Genomic DNA, 18,202 nt, shown 5'->3' with positions numbered 1-18,202 from the left:
TATGTGGACTTTACCCTATATAATTAATAAGTCAATTACTAATTAATTAAAATTTTTACTTAATTATTTTATTAATTATACTTCAGTAGTTATACTTGTAAAAAGGGCTTTCTTTTGTAGAAATGATAGCACGATGGTACAATACTAATTACACTATTATGCATAAGGCTTAAATAAGATTGTTTTATAATTGTTCAAATTGGCAAATTCAGGAACCAAAATAGCCAAATACAGTATAATGAATGAACAATAACAGAGTTTGATGAGAGAAATGGGCATTGACTGACCTTGAAAACGGTGGATGGGAGAATTTGCACTGCACTACACTGATACCCACTCGCAGAGGAGAATAGAGAAATGCTTTGTGGGTGTGTGACAAAATGGAAAATATAAGAGGTTGGAGAAAGAAAATTTGAGATGGACTGTCGGCGTACAGAGGAGATGAAGAAGAAATTTGGTTGAAATGGGAGAAGGGTTCTTTGCAGCAGACAAGCAAGTCAATTTTTTTCCTCCTTTGTTGAAAGACAATAAAGTTAGTGAGGAGGCTTGGGGTATAGAAGTGTGGATAAGAACGAGTACTCCACTCTGCCATTGCTTAGACTTTTGCCTGCACGCTTCACGTGATTTTTTTTTTTTTTTAATTTTTTTTCTTTTTCAAAGCAAAATATTAAATTAAAAAAAAAAAAAAAAAAAGGAGGGAGGAGAACGATGGGGTGGCTCCAGCCACCCCCTTGCCCAAAAATGGGGTGGTCCCAAACCACCCCCAAGGGGCTGGGGTGGTTTCGGCCACCCCACACCGCCGTATGGGGTGGTCCGAAACTACCCCAGCCCTTTGGGGGTGCTCCGGCCACCCCCAAATACACCCCTTCCTTTTTTTTTTTTTTTTTTTTTTGGGGGGCCAAGTGGGTGGCCGGACCACCCCCTTGGCCATGGGGGTGGTCGGACCACCCCCTTGGCCATGGGGGTGGTCGAACCACCCCCAGATCGGCCTGGGGGTGGCTGGAGCCACCCCATCGTTCTCCTCCCTTTCTTCTTCTTTTTTTTTTTTTTTTTTTTTTTTGCTTTGAAAAAAAAAATTAAAAAAAAAATCACGTGCAGCAATTTTTAACCCAATTTTAATGCTTTGTTTTTTTTTTTTTTTAAAAAAAAAAATATATATTACAAAGTCAAGATTGGTGTCAAATTGCACTGTAGCTAAAACAATACCGTTCCAGCTACAGTGCGGGACTTCCCCTTACCAAACAGAGCTATATGCCTGAGAGGCTATCGTCAACTTGTTTGGAAGGGTATAATTGACTTCACGGTTGACTCTTGAAAAGTAATGTTTGTATTCACTTGTATTGGGGTTAAGCCTGCAGAGTAATTTCATCTTCCTACCAAACAAAAAAGAGTTATTGTAATGTCAGGTTGTCTATTCAAGTCAACCGTAGAGCGTTACAGATGTGCTCTAATTTCTTTGTCACCTGTTCCCTTAAAGAAGAAAGAGGTGAGAGTAATGTCCTGCTGTCGCTTCAATAAAACTGTAGAGAGTCACCCATTCATGAGAAATCGCTATTCAATATTCTTAACAATTCCTCTTTCGATATTATATTTTAATATTTCTGCAACACGAATTTATGATCCCTTTTAATTTCATTTGTTAGATCAAAATTTTAATCATCTCATATAAAATTAAGTAGTATTCAATAAAAAAAAATTAAAATATTTATAATATTCGAAATTGCACCCTATAAAATACATTCTATCGCACTGTCACCTCATCTCACTAAATTTGGTAAGTAATATGCTCCATCATCCTTGAATGTTAGAGGGCCACACCATCAGCCGCCATTATTGAAGAGAAGTTGGGCAACAATTAATTGAGCCAACGTTTGGGAGTACTTGTCATAGTAGAAGGCACATATCCAGTGCCCATTTTTCTACGCAGCAGACTATTCAGCATTTGAATTTGTCAAATGGGCATGACCAATCGTGTAAAGAGTGCCTGTCTCCGTTGACCCGAGAAACCTTAAGTCTCATTTTCCTAACTATTTATCAATTATATATATATTTTCATACATATTTTTTTGTTAAAATATGTAGGACTCATATGTAGACCTACAAATTTAATAGTGAATTTAAATCCATTTGAAAAAAAATAGTTAGAAGAATGAAACTTAACATTTCTCCCATGGACCCTGGTGGTAGACTTAAGATACACGACTTTTTTTTCCACCTTTAATTATGATTTAATTAAAATTTAGTTAAAATTTATTGAATCGGATATGAATGCTTGTATGTCCTCTTTTGCAAGCTTGGAGAATTGACCATGTTTAACTGATGGTAAAATTGAGTAATATAAGGAGTTTTCGTTTGATATATAGCAGCACGTCAGCGAGAAATTCTAGGCCACATTCTGTCGCACATATTTCCTAACTATCTTTTTTTTTTTTTTTTTTTTTTTTTAAGTAGATTCAAATCTATAATTGGATTTATAGGTCTACATGTGGGTCCTACATATTCAATGATAAATTTAAAAAATGGTTAACTACTAAAAACCCCCTAGGGTTTGGACACTTTATTTTTTTCCTCTTAGGTTTTAATTTGTATAACAGGAAGTACCTGTGGTTTTGATAAAAACCAAATTAGTCCTTCCATCCATTGACCGTTAGTTAACTTGACAGAAGTCCACGTCACTGACACATGGACCAATTAAAATTCGACACATGGTATAAGTGGCCACATCATCAATGATGACGTGGCCACCTAATTAAGTTTTTTTTAAAAAAAAAATTAAAAAAAATATATATTTTTTCTACGGCCACCCCCATCTAGCCGGATGGGGGTGGCCGAGCCACCCCCTTGGTGGCTTGGCCACCCCCTTTGGCCATGGGGGTGACCGATCGAGCCACACCCAATTTTTTTTTTTTCTTTTTCTTTTTGAAAAAAATTTTTTTTTCTAATTTTTTTAAAATAAAAAAATTTAATTAGGTGGCCACGTCATCAGTGATGACGTGACCACTTATGCCATGTGTCAAATTTTAATTGGTCCACGTGTTAGTGATGTGGACTTCCGTTAAGTTAACTAACGCACTACAAAAAATTAAATTTTTTTTTACGGACGTTTTCTGACGTGTCAGGTAGTCTGACACGTCAGAAAATGTCCCTGACGGGGCCTTCCTGACGTGTTTCACGCGTGAACATTATAGGTGTCAGAAATGGAAAATTTCTGACGTGTTAAGTTTTAACCCGTCAGAAATTTCTGACGTGTTATAATTAACACGTCAGAAATTATTTTCTGACGTGTCAAAGAGTAACACGTCAGAACAATTTCTGACGTGTTAACTTGTGACACGTCAGAAATTTTACTGACGTGTTGAAATTTGACCCGTCAGAAAATTTCTGACGTGTCAAATTTTGACACGTCAGTAAATATTTTTAATAAAAAAAATCCAAAAAAAATTAAAAAAAAATAGAAAATTTATTTATTTTTAATAATTTTAAATTTCCTGACGTGTCAAAGAGTGACACGTCAGGAAATTTAAAATTATTAAAAAAAATTAATTTTTCTTTTTTTAATTTTTTCTGGATTTTTTTTTAATTAAAAATATTTTTTTTAATTCTGGAATAGTAGTCTTCTCCCCCAGTTCTCCCTGATCTCTTCCTTCCTCCATTTTCACTCTCTCTCTCTCTCTCTCTCTCTTCTTTCTTCCATTTTCACTCTCTCTCTCTCTTCTTTCCTTCATTTTCAAAAACCCAAACCATAAAATCAATAAAAAATCAAAAACCCAAATAAAAAAATAAACCTTTCGATCTTCTTCTCTTCAAATCAAAAATCAAAAATCTCTCAAATCAAATCAAAATAAACCAAATTAGAGCTTCTTTAAATAAAAAATCTCTCTTCTTTGATCCTCTTCTCTTCTCCTTTTTTTTTTTTTTTTTTTTTTTTTCTTTCTTCTGCTGCTTCGATCTCTTCTCCTTCTTTTTTTTCTTTTTTTCTTTTCTTTTCTGCTGCTTCGATCTCTTCTCCTTTTTTTTTTTTTTTTTTTTTCTTTTCTTTTCTGCTGGTTTGATCTCTTCTCCATTTTTTTTTTTTTTTTTTTTTTGCTTTTTTTTTTTTTGCTGCTTCTCTAGATCTTCTGATCTTCTCCCATTCTTTTCTTTTTCTTCTTCTTCCTCAATCTTATTTTTCTCTTTTTTTTCTTCCCTCTAGAGGAGCTGGTGGCCGGATGTACAGAGAGAAGAGGCTAGGGAGATTGAGAGAGGAGAGAGAGAGCTGTGTTTGGAAATAAAAGAAAAAGGATTAAAGAATATGAATATATAATAGAATTATAAAGGGAAAAGAAGAGGGAAAGAAGATAGGGAAAAAGAGGGAAAAAGTTGAAAATCCCGCTTGTTTTTTGATATCAGGTTTCTGACGTGCTAAAATTAGCACGTCAAAAATTTCTGACGTGTTAATTCTAGCACGTCAGAAAAGGTGAATATATATAATATAAATAAACATAATATAAAAATTATTTATTTATTTCTGAAACATATAATATATATATATATATATATAAAATAATTCCTGACGTGCCATATATGGCACGTCAGGAATTCCTGACGTGCTATATTTGGCACGTCAGGAATTTCTAACGTGCCAAATATGGCGCGTCAGGAATTCTTTTATTTATTTATTTATTTTTTTTTTTTTGTCTTCATTATTTTTCTTCTCTCCCTTTCTTAATTAATTCATTCTTCTTCACTCCCTCTTTTTTTTTTTTTTTTTTTTTCTCTCTCTGCACGTAGGCTTCAATTCTTCTAATTTTTTTTTTTCTTTTCTTTTTCCTCCCCCAAGTTCCAACACACTGTAGAGTGCACGTACAGTACCCTGCAATTTTTTTTTCCTTCTCTCTCTGCATGAGGGGGAAGAATAAAAAGATGAAAGAATTCATGAATATAATTAAGAAGAAAACCTAGCTATTTGGATGCAACGGCAAGTTCATTTCATGTTTGTTTGTTTTATCTCCAATTAAATAGTGTTTTTCAGTTAAAAAAAAAGAAAGACATAGAGATAATTAGATTTTAATTTCTATACTAAGTGAAGGGAGAGAAGGGAGAGGAGAGAGACAGTGTTGGAAAAATAAATGAGGGGGAAGAATAAAAAGATGAAAAAAGTGGAGGGAAAATAAGAAGAGGAAAAAATTTCAAAATTTCGGTCTATTTTTTTTTTTTTTAATTTTCTTTTTCTGACGTGCTAAAATAGCGCGTCAGAAAATATTTTCTGACGTGGCATTTTTTGCTACGTCAGAAAATGCTGACGTGGCAAAAAATATGCACTGTTTGCCACGTCAGAAAATACCATTTTTTTTGTAGTGACGGTCAATGAATGAAAAGACCAATTTGGTCTTTATCAAAACTACATGTACCTTCTGTGATACAAATCAAAACCTAAAAAAAAAATAATAAAGTGTCCAAACTCTAGGAGGGTTATTAGTATTTAAACCTTTAAAAAAATACATATGGAGATGGTTAATCGAACGAAGCATAACATTTCTCGTATGTCAGCCTATCCTATGTAATCCACCTCAAATTCTCGTATTTTGACCTCTTCACGTCATGCGTTTAGCCCATCTTTTGCGTAATTTCTTAAAGTCCAATAATAATAATAATAATATTATTTAATATTGTTTATTGTATTAATTTGTATGTTTTCGCCACTAGCCAACGACTTCTACTACCTCACAAAAAAGAGTAATAATGAAGCAAAAAGGGACCTCTCTGACTCATTCTCCGTATAAATGGAAATTAATGTTTTGATAATAACCTGTCTAAGAATTGATAAAGAGAGAGGGAGTTTATCTTGATTTATAATAATAATAATAACAATCTCTTTATCAATTCTTAGACAGGTTATTATCAAAACATTAATTTCCATTTATACGGAGAATGAGTCAGAGTATAATATTATTGTTATTATTATTATTATAAATCAAGATAAACTCCCTCTCTCTTTATCAATTCTTAGACAGGTTATTATCAAAACATTAATTTCCATTTATACGGAGAATGAGTCAGAGAGGTCCCTTTTTGCTTCATTATTACTCTTTTTTGTGAGGTAGTAGAAGTCGTTGGCTAGTGGCGAAAACATACAAATTAATACAACAAACAATATTGTTGCTGACCACACATTTCCTTGTCTAGGAATTAATTAAGTGGGCACATTAGCTGAACTTAAATTTGAAAATTAATGTTTTGCTTTTGAAAGTGTGGCACTTCTTTGTCTTTTGCGATTCCTATTATTGGCAACTCAAAAAATCAGCATGTAGCAAGAAAAATTGCTACTGGCATTCCAGGTAAATACATATATTGGTTAATCCTTAAAATTTGATGAATGTTGTAAAATCAAAGAAAATGACAAGACGAGATAAAGACATTATAATATGTAAAACTAGTTCTTCAGGAACTATGTATGATTCTTATTTATTATTATGTGTTTTACATACTACTCAATACTCCAGTTTATAAGCATAGAATCATAATGGGAGGTTGAGGAATATTAAAAGAGGAATATGAAAGGGTAGTACATGAATTAAAAGGATATATCAATATATTAGATGAATGTTACAAGAATTCTAAAAGATGACATGAATGTGCAGAATTTTAAGAGATGGAACTAAATGGTCATCCACCAAATGCATGAATGCATTCATAACACTCCCTATTGGATGACCATACACTAAGAAATGTCTCGTTAAAACCTTGCCAAGGAAAACTCAGTGGAAAAAAAGCCTGTGGTGAAGGAAAAAGAGTACAACATTCTTGTGTGCATTCGTATGCTTTAAGGCTGCCTCATTAAAATCTTGCAAAGGAAAACCCAGTGGAAAAAACCTTAGCGAAGAAAAAGTGTACAATCCACATAATCATTTTACTCCCTCTCATCAGCATTAAGAACTTCAATTGTTTATGACGAAAGATCCTTGAGTCGGCACATTCCAAATTTTATTCACAAACTTCTTAAATGTTGCAGTTGGTAATGTTTTGGTAAATAAATTTGACAAATTGCCACTTGATCGTATCTGCTTGACATCAATATCACCACTCTTCTGGAGCTCATGTGTATAAAAGAACTTCGGTGAAATATGTTTGGTTCTATCACATTTAATATATCTTCCTCTGATTTGTGTAATACAAGCAGCATTATCTTCATATAATATTGTCGGGCTATCTTTGATTGTGGATAAACCACACTTTTCTCAAATGTGTTGAATTACTAATCTTAGCCATATGCATTCCCGACTTGCTTCATGAATTGCAATAATTTCTGAGTGATTTGAAGAAGTGGCAACAAGTGTTTACTTGACAGATCTCCATGAAATAGCAGTGCTTCCACATGTAAATAGATATCATGTTTGAAATCTACATCTGCATATCCAACTAATTGTGAATTTGAACATTTTGAATAAAATAATCCCATGTCAATTGTTCCACGAAGATAACGTAGAACATGTTTGACCACATTCCAATGCCTTCGAGTTGGTGCAGAACTGTATTTTACTAATAAATTAATTGAAAATGCAATATTAGGTCGTGTGCAATTTGTAAGATATATCAAAACACCAATTGCACTAAGATATGGTACTTCAGGAGCAAAAATTTCTTCGTCATCTTCTCGAGGGTGAAAATGATCTTTTTTCACATCAAGTGATCGAACAACCATTAGAGTGCTCAAATGATGAGCTTTCTTCATGTAAAAGTGCTTCCAAACTTTTTCTGTGTATGTTGACTGATGAACAAGAATTCTATTTGGAAAATGTTCAATCTGTAAGCCAAGGCAAAATTTTGCCTTTCCAAGATCTTTCATCTCCAACTCATTTTTTAAATAAGTGACCGTTTGTATAAGCTCTTTTGGAGTCCCAACAAGATTTAAATCATCTACATAAACTGCAATGATAGCAAATCCGAATTCTGATTTCTTAATGAAAACCCATGAACAAATTGAATTATTCTCAAATCCTTCTTTCAATAGATATTCACTAAGACAATTGTACCACAAGCGTCCGGATTGCTTTAACCCGTATAAATATCTTTGTAACTTAATAGAATAAATACTTCGGGATTTGGAATTATATGCTTCAGGCATTTTGTATCCTTCAGGGATTTTCATGTATATATCATTATCAACTCATCCATATAAATACGTTGTAACCACGTCCATTAAATGCACATCCAAATTTTCTGTAACTACCCAGCTAATCAAAAATCTAAATGTAATTGCATCTACTACAAGGGAATATGTTTCTACATAATCAATGCCAGGTTTTTGCAGGAAACCTTGTGAACAAGTCAAGCTTTGTATCTCACAATTTCATTTTTGTCATTACGTTTTCGTACAAATATCCACTTGTATCCAACAGGTGATACACCTTCACGTGTTTGGATTACAAGTCCAAATACTTCACGTTTTGCTAGTGAGTTCAATTTTGCCTGAATTGCTTCCTTCCACATTGGCCAATCATTTTTACGTCGACATTATTCAACGGTTTGTGGTTCAATATCATCATTACTTCTGGTAATTATCGGTGAAACACAAAGATTAGCCAACCAATCACACTAAACATGCAAAAATATGTGTCTCTCACACTCATGCACGCACACGCGCTGTCTCTCTGTTTCCAAATTTGTCTCTCTATCGTCCTTTTTTTTTACTTTGTCATAAAATAATAGTTATCATATATTATCTGATAAATGTGGAAGAATAAAATAAAAAAGAAAGGAAATTTAATTAAAGTTATAGATTTTCAGTGAAGGACTCAGGACATCCAAATTCTCAGGGAAGGACTCTCCGGCCAATTATGAATACCAACCATTTTCCAAGCCCACAATGCCACCACACCTCAAACACTTCATCAACATCTCTTATATTTCCTTCTTTTTTACTTTGTTTTCTTGAGATTCTGTGGTTTCCTTTTCAATCAGGATGACTATCCTCGTTGAGCAGCCTGAGTTTGGTACATTTTTTACACTCTTTTTTTTTTTTTTTTTTTTTCTTTTAACGGTTTAATTTTCAAATTAATCGGCATTATTCTAAAAATTGAACTTTTTTTTTTTGGGGGGGGGGGGGGGGGGGGGGGGGGGGGGGGTTCATTAATCTTTGATACACACTATGGTACCATTTTTTTTTTAATACTTGTAGTGATTATAAAATGTCCTTTTAATTTTCATACAAGTTTTCTGTTATATATATATATATATATTGGTTAACTCACATGAGGCGTTGAAGCAGAGGAAAACAAGGCCCCTGTTGATGAGAAGGAATTGGTACTGTTGGATGGTGGATGTGTTGTGCCACAGATCAACTCATTCGGCCAAACCTTTAGGTCAGCTCCTTTTGCGTAATTTTATTATTTAATTAAAACCCAACAAACCCAAAAAAAAAAAAATTGCAATATTCGAGCCTCTAGATCTGGAAAACCCAACCAAAATAAGCTAAGAGATGTAATTTTAAGCACTGAATATGAATAATATGTGCGGTGGATCAGCTTTGATCTGCAAATTTGGGGGTTGCATCAAAATATTCAATGGTCCCAAAATTTTTATATTTGGTAGATTTTTTTTTTCCTACTTTTTACAAACCAAAGGAAAACATTTTCTCGTGATCTGTTCATGAGATTGGAGTCTCATAAAAAGGTTGATATTTTCTTCTCAGATTGGGGAGAAGATGTTGATATTTGCTAAAGCTAACGTGTTCTGATAGTAAATGGCACAAATGATTGGCCCATACGTGAGATATACCATCCGAAGATCAAAAAGTTTTTCCCAAGGGATCACCAAATACTAATTAGTATTAAATCATTATTGTTGTTGATATTTGTCAAGGCAAGACCAAAATACTCTATCAGATCTGTCATTCCTATATCTAATTCGGCCCATGAGACTTCTTGATGGAGCATAAGCGACCTAGTTTCAAGTTTTAACCCTTGTTATTAGGACAACGATTTGTGAAGTCAACATAAATTAGTACTTTAAGATTGAGAGGTATGATTCGTTTAATTAAATTCATGTTTGGACAAGACCCAAATCCGGCATACGATATTTATGGTTGATAAATGTTTATAAAACTCGCGAACTCGACATAAAATTAGCTGTCAAAAATGACTATATACCTATGTATCGATACAATCAGGACTCGAATACCTTAACACAAATTGTCATAAGTTATTGTTACCCTAGAAATGAGCCCAATAGCCCACCTAGCATTAGGTATTTGTTTTTTTATTTTTTTATTCTTAATTTTTGTTGATAAACTTGTACGAAAAATTCAAAACAAGGATTACGATGCTGAGAGTGAGAGACAACAAGGTGTGGAAAACTTCTACCGGATCAATCACATTAACCAGACTTATGGCTTTGTAAAGAAATGGAATATTTATCTTATCTACTCATCCAAAAAAAAAAAAAATCTATATTTTACAATTTTAACTAAATAGATAAATAAATTTTCTGTTAATAATAAAATGCAGGTGAAGAAGATGAGAGAAGAGTATGGAAAATTGGAGAGGATGGAGATGAGCATATGGGAATGTTGTGAACTTCCGAATGAAGTTGTTGACGAGTCCAATCCGGACTTGGACGAGCCCCAAATCGAGCATTTGTTACAAACTGCTGAAGCCATTAGAAAGGACTATCCCAATGAGGATTGGCTGCACCTCACCGGCCTTATTCATGGAACTTTTTTTTTTTTTTTTTTTTTTTTTTTTTTTTTTTTTTAATTTCAGAAAATCCAAATGAACTTCCACGCGTCCAAAGTTTAAAAAATCTCAATTAAGAGTTTCAAACTTTCAATTTCTTTTAATTATTTCCTTTAATTGCAATTTTTCGTTTATTATTTTCAAAATGGCCAAAATACCCTTGTAATTAAAAATATTGCAAAAGTAAATGCCTAAATCTTTACAATTTTTTATTTTATTTATAATAACAAAAAAAAACATAGGTATTTTAGCAATTTTGACAAGATTTAACAAAAATTTTCTAACGGAATGAGATAATTAAAAGAAATTTAAAAATTTGATACCTTTAATCGAAAGTTTTAAACTTTGAGAAAATACTTTCAAAATGCGTGGAAGTTAATGGAGAGTTTTATAAAGTTTTTTCCCTTTTTTTTTAAAGTAATTGATAAGAAGTTTATTAATGCTATATATTTAGTAAACTGTTTCACATCATCTCAATTGTTTCACAATCGTATACAAGTGAAGTAAATAGCATTATTCTTTAAAAAATTATAGGTTCTAGGTGGAGCTCTTAGCTAATTTTGTCACAATATTTTGCTTTAGATCTTGGAAAGGTGCTTCTTCTTCCTGGCTTTGGTGGACTTCCACAATGGGCTGTTGTACGTGAGTATATATATTTCGTTTCACTATATAGCAACTTAATATAAAGAAAATAAATCTTATATAACTTCCCCCAATTTCATTTCATTGAATCATGAACCCATATGTAATTAATACAGGTGACACGTACCCAGTTGGGTGTGCTTTTGACGAATCAACTGTCCATCACAAGGTAATGAATTTGTTCCACAAATTTCACACTCTAGCTAGGAGAGACAAGCATGATTAATACAAGGCATTTACTTAATTTCTAATTTTAATATTTTTTTTCTAATAATTTTTGGTAAATGAAATTAATCGAAGCTAATATTGAACTCGATCTTGACCACATACAGTATTTCAAGGAAAATCCCGATGCTAACGATCCTGCTTACAATAGTAAATATAGAGTTTACTCCGACAGATGCGGACTTAACAATGTAATGATGTCTTGGGGACACGACGACTACATGTATTTGGTACATCTTTCTAAGCCAAAACAAACAATTTAAATTCCATGAAATTAATGTTTTAGTCCTTAATTAATTGCAGTTTTATGTATGATAATCTACAACTTAATTAGCTACGCATGTTTTTCAGGTGGCAAAGGAGAATAAAACCACTCTACCTTCAGCGGGCTTTTCATCATCAGATACCACTCATTCTATGGTAATTAAATACGAAAATATATAATTAATATCTATAAGTTAATTAAATCAGTTAATTCTCCAATGGAAATATTTGGTATTAATTGCAGCATTACATAAATCAGGGGCATACAAGCACTTAATGAATGAGGAGGATGTTGAAAATCTGAAATGGCTTGAAATTTTCAAGTAAGATAATTAACATGCATGCTTCTCTCTTGATTATGGATGTTTTATTATTATTATTATTATTATTATTATTATTTAATTTTTATTTTTATTTATATTTTTATGTAGCAAGTATGATCTTTACAGCAAGAGCAAAGTTCTAATTGATGTGGAAAAGGTTAAACCATACTATATTTCCCTCATTGAAAAGGTGATGATTCTTCCCTTTTATCTGCTACATTATTTGGTTAATTATTTGTTGTTAACATGAACTATGTTGTTGTACGTTGTTGCAGTACTTCCCTGCCGAGCTAAAATGGTGAAACTGAGGGGATTTGAAGCTTGACGAGTCAAGATATGCATCAGATTGCTTACCTATCTGTTATATTATATATACAGCTAGTTGTTGAGAGTATATCAGGTTACTTTTCGAGAGGTAGTTGAATCTTTCCTTCCTTTTTTGTTTTTTTTTTTTTGGTTTAATGCTAGTGATCATGTATGAAATAATGCTGTAGCTGTATTTTGTTTGCAATTTTAATTCTATTTCTTTTCAATCAGCGTGAAATATTTAACTTGAATTGACTGAAACAGAGTTCAAACTAAAGACTTCTACCTTGAATATCATATTAAATAATTACTTATTCCAAAAGCTTAAGAGAAAGAGATAAATTTAAGAGAAAAGTCCACATGCACCCCTCAAACTACAGGAACAAGATCCTCTCTAGTTCAAATATAATATCCAGTTAGTGATAGCGGAGGGGTATTTTTGTCTATTCATTTTTTGAAGGGACAAAAATAGCTCTATACTATAACTAACTGGATATTATCCAGATTTGAATTGGAGAGAATCCTAATTCTAAATTATCACCCAATTGACAATGTCCTCCTCCAAACTTTCAATTATGACAATTTCTCTCATAAATTACCAAACAATTGCTAATGTCCCCCTAGGCCAGCAAAAAGATAAAAGTGACCCTAATTTTTTTTTTTTTTTCAATAAGACAAAAATTTTTCAATAAATTAAAAAAAAAACAAAAACAAAAACAAAAACAAAAACAGAAACAAAATTAATTTTTTTCTTAAAGAAAAAAAAAAAGATTTTTTTTAAAAAAAATAAAAATTCACACCCTTAATTGAAAGTTTGGGGGGAGCGTTGTCAGTTAAATGTAGGCCTGTAAATGAGCCGACACACTCGACAGATCGCTCGATACCCGCTCGACTTAGCTCGACCTGAACTCGAGCTCGACACTGTACTAGCTCGCTCGATTAACTAGTGACACATACCCGGCTCGCTCGATTAAACTCGACGAGGGCTCGTGAGTTCGACTCATTTAAGTCGAGATCGTTTAAAGCTCGCCCGACTCGTTTAGGGCTCGCGAGCTCGACCCGATTATCGCTTGACCCGACCCGACCGCACGAGAATGTAACTATGTTTATGGACTATGTTATAAATCAATAATAATCATATATTTATTGTGTATACAATTAACTAATTAAGGGTATAACTAGCATTATATTTATATGGACTATGTTATTAATTATAGGTTTAATGTCCAATTCAAAAAAAAAAAAAAATGTTTAATGTCTACAATTAACTAATTAAGGGTATAACTAACATTATATGTACTATGTTATTAATTATAGATTGAATGTGTATACAATTAACTAATTAAGGGTATAATTAACATTATATGGACTATGTTATTAATTATAGATTTAATGTGTACACAATTAACTAATTAAGGGTATAACTAACATTATATGGAATATGTTAATAATCATAGTTATAATTTTATAATTTAATAACTTAGTTAATACTTAATACTTAATATATACTAAATTACAAAACATAAGAATGAGAATGTATGATATAACTTATAAGTTATAAGTAACTACAAAGGTAGTTAATATGTAACTACTAACTAGTTATATACTTTCTTCTTTCTTTTTTTTTTCCTGAGCAACTAGTTATATACTAATTATGTTACTTGTTGCTAGTTAATAGTGTGTGACATTATTATAATTTAATTGTAACAATTTAACATATTAATTATTACATATATGATATATGAATCATATAATATATCATATATGAATCAATATGATTTGAAATTATTAGAAAGATACTAACATGTAACACAATATACAAAGTTGATTATAAATTATTACATATATGATGTATTGATTGCAAATTTCAAATTTAATATGTAATTAATGACAACTATGTTTATGAACTATAGTCTATATATGTTACTTACTTGTTTTTGTCTTAGAGATATATTAATTAGGATTAGGAGACTCAAAACACTAAAACAACTAGACATTATAGACTACTAGTTAGTCTAGTTACTTAGTTAGTAACCTAGGGATAAGTTGATAACTAAATAATTTAACATGATAAGTTATTAATATTAACTATTAATTACTACTATTACACTACTAGTTAGTCACTTAGTATTTAGTAAGTTAGTGTGTTATATATTAATGGTGTTAAGTATAACAAGTTAACATATTAATTAAAATTGTAAATAATACTACATATAATATGATAATAGTGATTAGTGTGTGTGACATAATGACATTATTTGACAATACTAATAGTATGTGAAAATGTGAGTCGTGAATGTAACTATGTTTATGGACTATATTATTAATCAATAATAATCATAGATTTAATGTGTATACAATTAATTAATTAAGGGTATAACTAGCATTATATTTATATGAGATTATGTTATTAATAATGGGTTTAATGTATTAGTGTATGATATATTAATTACAAATTTCAAATTTAATATCTAATATAGCTATGTTTATGAACTATAGTCTATATATGTTACTTGTTTTTGTCTTAATGACATATTAATTAGGATTACGAGACTTAAAACACTAAAACAATTAGACATTATACACTACTAAATAATGATAAATAATACAACCATTTTTAAACCTATTTAGTATTTAATTAAAATTTTGTTTTAGAGTTTTTATGGGGTACTATTGCAAGCACAGTTTGCTGCGTACTTTAGTTAATTAAACGGCTGTGATTTAATTGATACAAATTTGTATTTAATTGTAATGGTTTTGATCATTTATTGGATAATTAAGAGACAAGCTCATCTAAAATCACCCATACTAGATTATTCTGATTATTTGAAATTTGAAATATTTCATCTTAGAATCATAGCCGTCCGATTTTAATTGATTTAATAATAACCGTTGGATTTGATAAATGGAATACAGCTATAATCCATTCCTAATGTGAGAGTTATATGATGTTCTACATAACACCTTGAGCTCACAAATCCGTCGTTCTGAATTTAATTCGAAAATAATGATCAAAATAAACGGTCAAGATCATTTATTGGATAACACATGGAACCGGATTCACCAACTCACGCACGCGGAGGATAAATTCACTCTCGTACTCCCCCACACATGCACAGTCTACGAGACTACAACAATCTCGGTTTGCATGCAGGCTATCTCAGCCGTCCACAATTTTGTGATGAAATCTAAGCCGTTGGATGCATTCAATGGACGACAGCTATAAACCATTTAATTGCGTAGGAGTTATATGGTGCATCCGAATCGTTGTAGGCTTCCCCTGATTGAGCTAATCCAACGTCCTTTATTGAATGAGAAGATAAGGATCAAAATAAATGGTCAAGATCATTTATTAGATAGCTAATAAGCGAGCTTATATGAAATTACCCACACTATATTATTATGATTATTTGAAATTTGAAACTTTTCATCTTATAATTATAGCCGTCGGATGTAACTTGATTTAATCCAAGCCGTTGATTCATCTTGAAAAACGCTATGCCGACTCCAAAAACTTGTTTATCACAATTTATGCGGAATTAATATTATGAAGCAATAAACAATTCAATCACCCAAAATATATAAAGCAATAAAGAGGCAGACACAGATATTTTGGTTACGAAGAGGAAACCTTTTAGAAACCAATCTAAAAGTAAAACCTCTCCGGGGCAGCCAAACCCAGGAAATCACTATCAAAAGATTATCCAGAGATTACAGACACTAGGAACACTTACAACCCTTTGCAAGACCTTGGCTCTGTAAGATCGACAAGCCTACAACTCGTCTCCTTGCTCACAATCTTCTTCAACGTGATTCTCATTTACCGGACCCTTCCGATAGACTTCTCAACCATAGATTTATCAAAGGAATAACTAAAACTCTAAGAGATTCAATTTAACGCTCACCACATATGATCTCTCTTAGCACAGCCTCCGACGAACTCTCTGGGGGTGAAAATTCGTACTTCTCTCTTCTATAATGATGTATATATACCCCCGACAAAACCCTAGACCTAACCCACTTAAAATCACGTTGTTGGGCCTAAAACTTACGGGGTGTCCGGACATGTTAATGGGCGGTCCGGACACGGCTTTGCGGAGCAAGATTTTAGTTTTTGGAAATGAGGTCCGGACCCGGGAAATTGCGGTCCGGACTCGGCCTGTCCAGTCTTCATCAACAGCTCCGATCGATGGGCGTTTGTGGTCCGATTGAGCTGAAATTTTGCAGGGACGTTCATAACACATGAATCTACATTATGAACGGTGGAGATTGGATTCTGAGCATTCTATATCAGTGTTTGAGTCGTGAACAGTAGCATCTGCATTTTGAAACTGAATTAAGCCAACACAAGAACTAACAAACTCCCCCTTTGGCAATTCAGTGACAAAACCAAAATGTCGAGCCAATCCCATCATCTCCCCATATTTACTCCCCCTTTTTGTCACAGAATGACAAAAGGTCTTCATGTTTCCTGAAACACTTCACAAAATACATCAAGGCATATGTGGAACAAGAAGACATAAATAAAACTCATGATAAAAAATTACGTAGAATGCGTGATTATAAAGAAACATCAGCAAAACTCTCCCTCAATGTATGACTCAATTAACAACAGAAAACTAGAAATGCAAAGCATGTTTCTCCCCCTTAAAAGTTAAATGAACACACATGATAACACATCAATGACTCATGTATTACACAATGAATATCCAAACATGCTCCAAATATGCAAAATATACATGAGACTAGAAATGGCTAGAAACTCATATTGCTTAACCCAAGCCAAGAAAATGTTCCATTCAACCTATGCTTGTGTGGTGTGTGGGTAAGCCATCCAAAGAGAAAAATTTTCAATTTACAAAATGAGGAGAAAGTTTCACCACCATGAGGTTTTGACAAGTATATCAAATCAAAAGTCAAACCTTATCATACTAGGGCCTAGCCACTCTCATCCTATACAATTCTCTTTGTAAAATATTTTGCACAAGTTTGACACAGTGAAATAAATTCCTTTTGGAATATGATCTTTTGATTTTATTTGTTTTACTATTTTGTTTATTTTTCTCTTTGAGAAAGTGTCCTTAAACTTCTGGTGCTTATCACAACAGAGAAAGCAGGAATTTTTAAGCCCTAGGTTCAACTAGCATATTGTCAATTTAAAAAATATGACTAGTCAAAAACCTCATATGGTTACCTAACAGACCTCACAAATAAAGTGAAACAAAACCTCAATTTAAGCTTAAATGTGCACAACAGATAAAGCATAGGCAAAATGTACCACATAAGCTCAGGCTTTAGGTAACCACAAAAACAAGTCCATTGACACAAATTTTCATCTCATGCATATTAAGAACATTCTAAGACGTAAGGAATTAAATCCATAAAAAGCAACATGAGAAATTAATGGATTATCTAGGTGCATAAGACAAAAGAAATAAAAGGAAACAATCAAAGTAACATATTTTTGTCTTTTTAAAAATTTTCACAAAAGAAATTCACACAAAAAAAAAAAAAAACAAATGCAAAACAAAGAAAAATGCAATGCAAAACAAAACAACATGCTTGAATTGAGATTATAACAGGCAAGACATGAATGTCCTTTAGCATTAAACTTTCATCACATCTTATAGGTCCCACTACAAAATAATGATTTGGTTTAATAACTACTTCTAGGTCTTCACAAGAAATTACACATTCTTGAACATTTGATTAGCAAGTAGACAAAAATCT

The 18,202-nt window shown here is 32.3% G+C and overlaps 1 pseudogene across 1 annotated transcript; it reads left to right on the top strand.

Annotated features, from left to right (window-relative positions):
* Positions 1 to 8,885: 8,885 nt before the first annotated feature.
* LOC132186370 (inositol oxygenase 1-like) lies at positions 8,886 to 12,468 on the top strand (annotated as a pseudogene). The gene is made up of 11 exons (XR_015912654.1): positions 8,886 to 8,972; positions 9,236 to 9,345; positions 10,293 to 10,373; positions 10,485 to 10,769; positions 11,267 to 11,354; positions 11,471 to 11,523; positions 11,687 to 11,809; positions 11,931 to 11,999; positions 12,088 to 12,166; positions 12,275 to 12,356; positions 12,442 to 12,468. The product of XR_015912654.1 is annotated as an inositol oxygenase 1-like (transcript).
* Positions 12,469 to 18,202: the final 5,734 nt, after the last annotated feature.

This window comes from Corylus avellana, chromosome 6 (genome assembly GCF_965113065.1).
Source record: "Corylus avellana chromosome 6, dhCorAvel1.hap1.2, whole genome shotgun sequence".
NCBI classification, from domain to species: Eukaryota; Viridiplantae; Streptophyta; class Magnoliopsida; order Fagales; family Betulaceae; genus Corylus; species Corylus avellana.
Note: the sequence above shows the minus strand (reverse complement) of the source record. Positions and strands in the feature narration are given on the sequence as shown.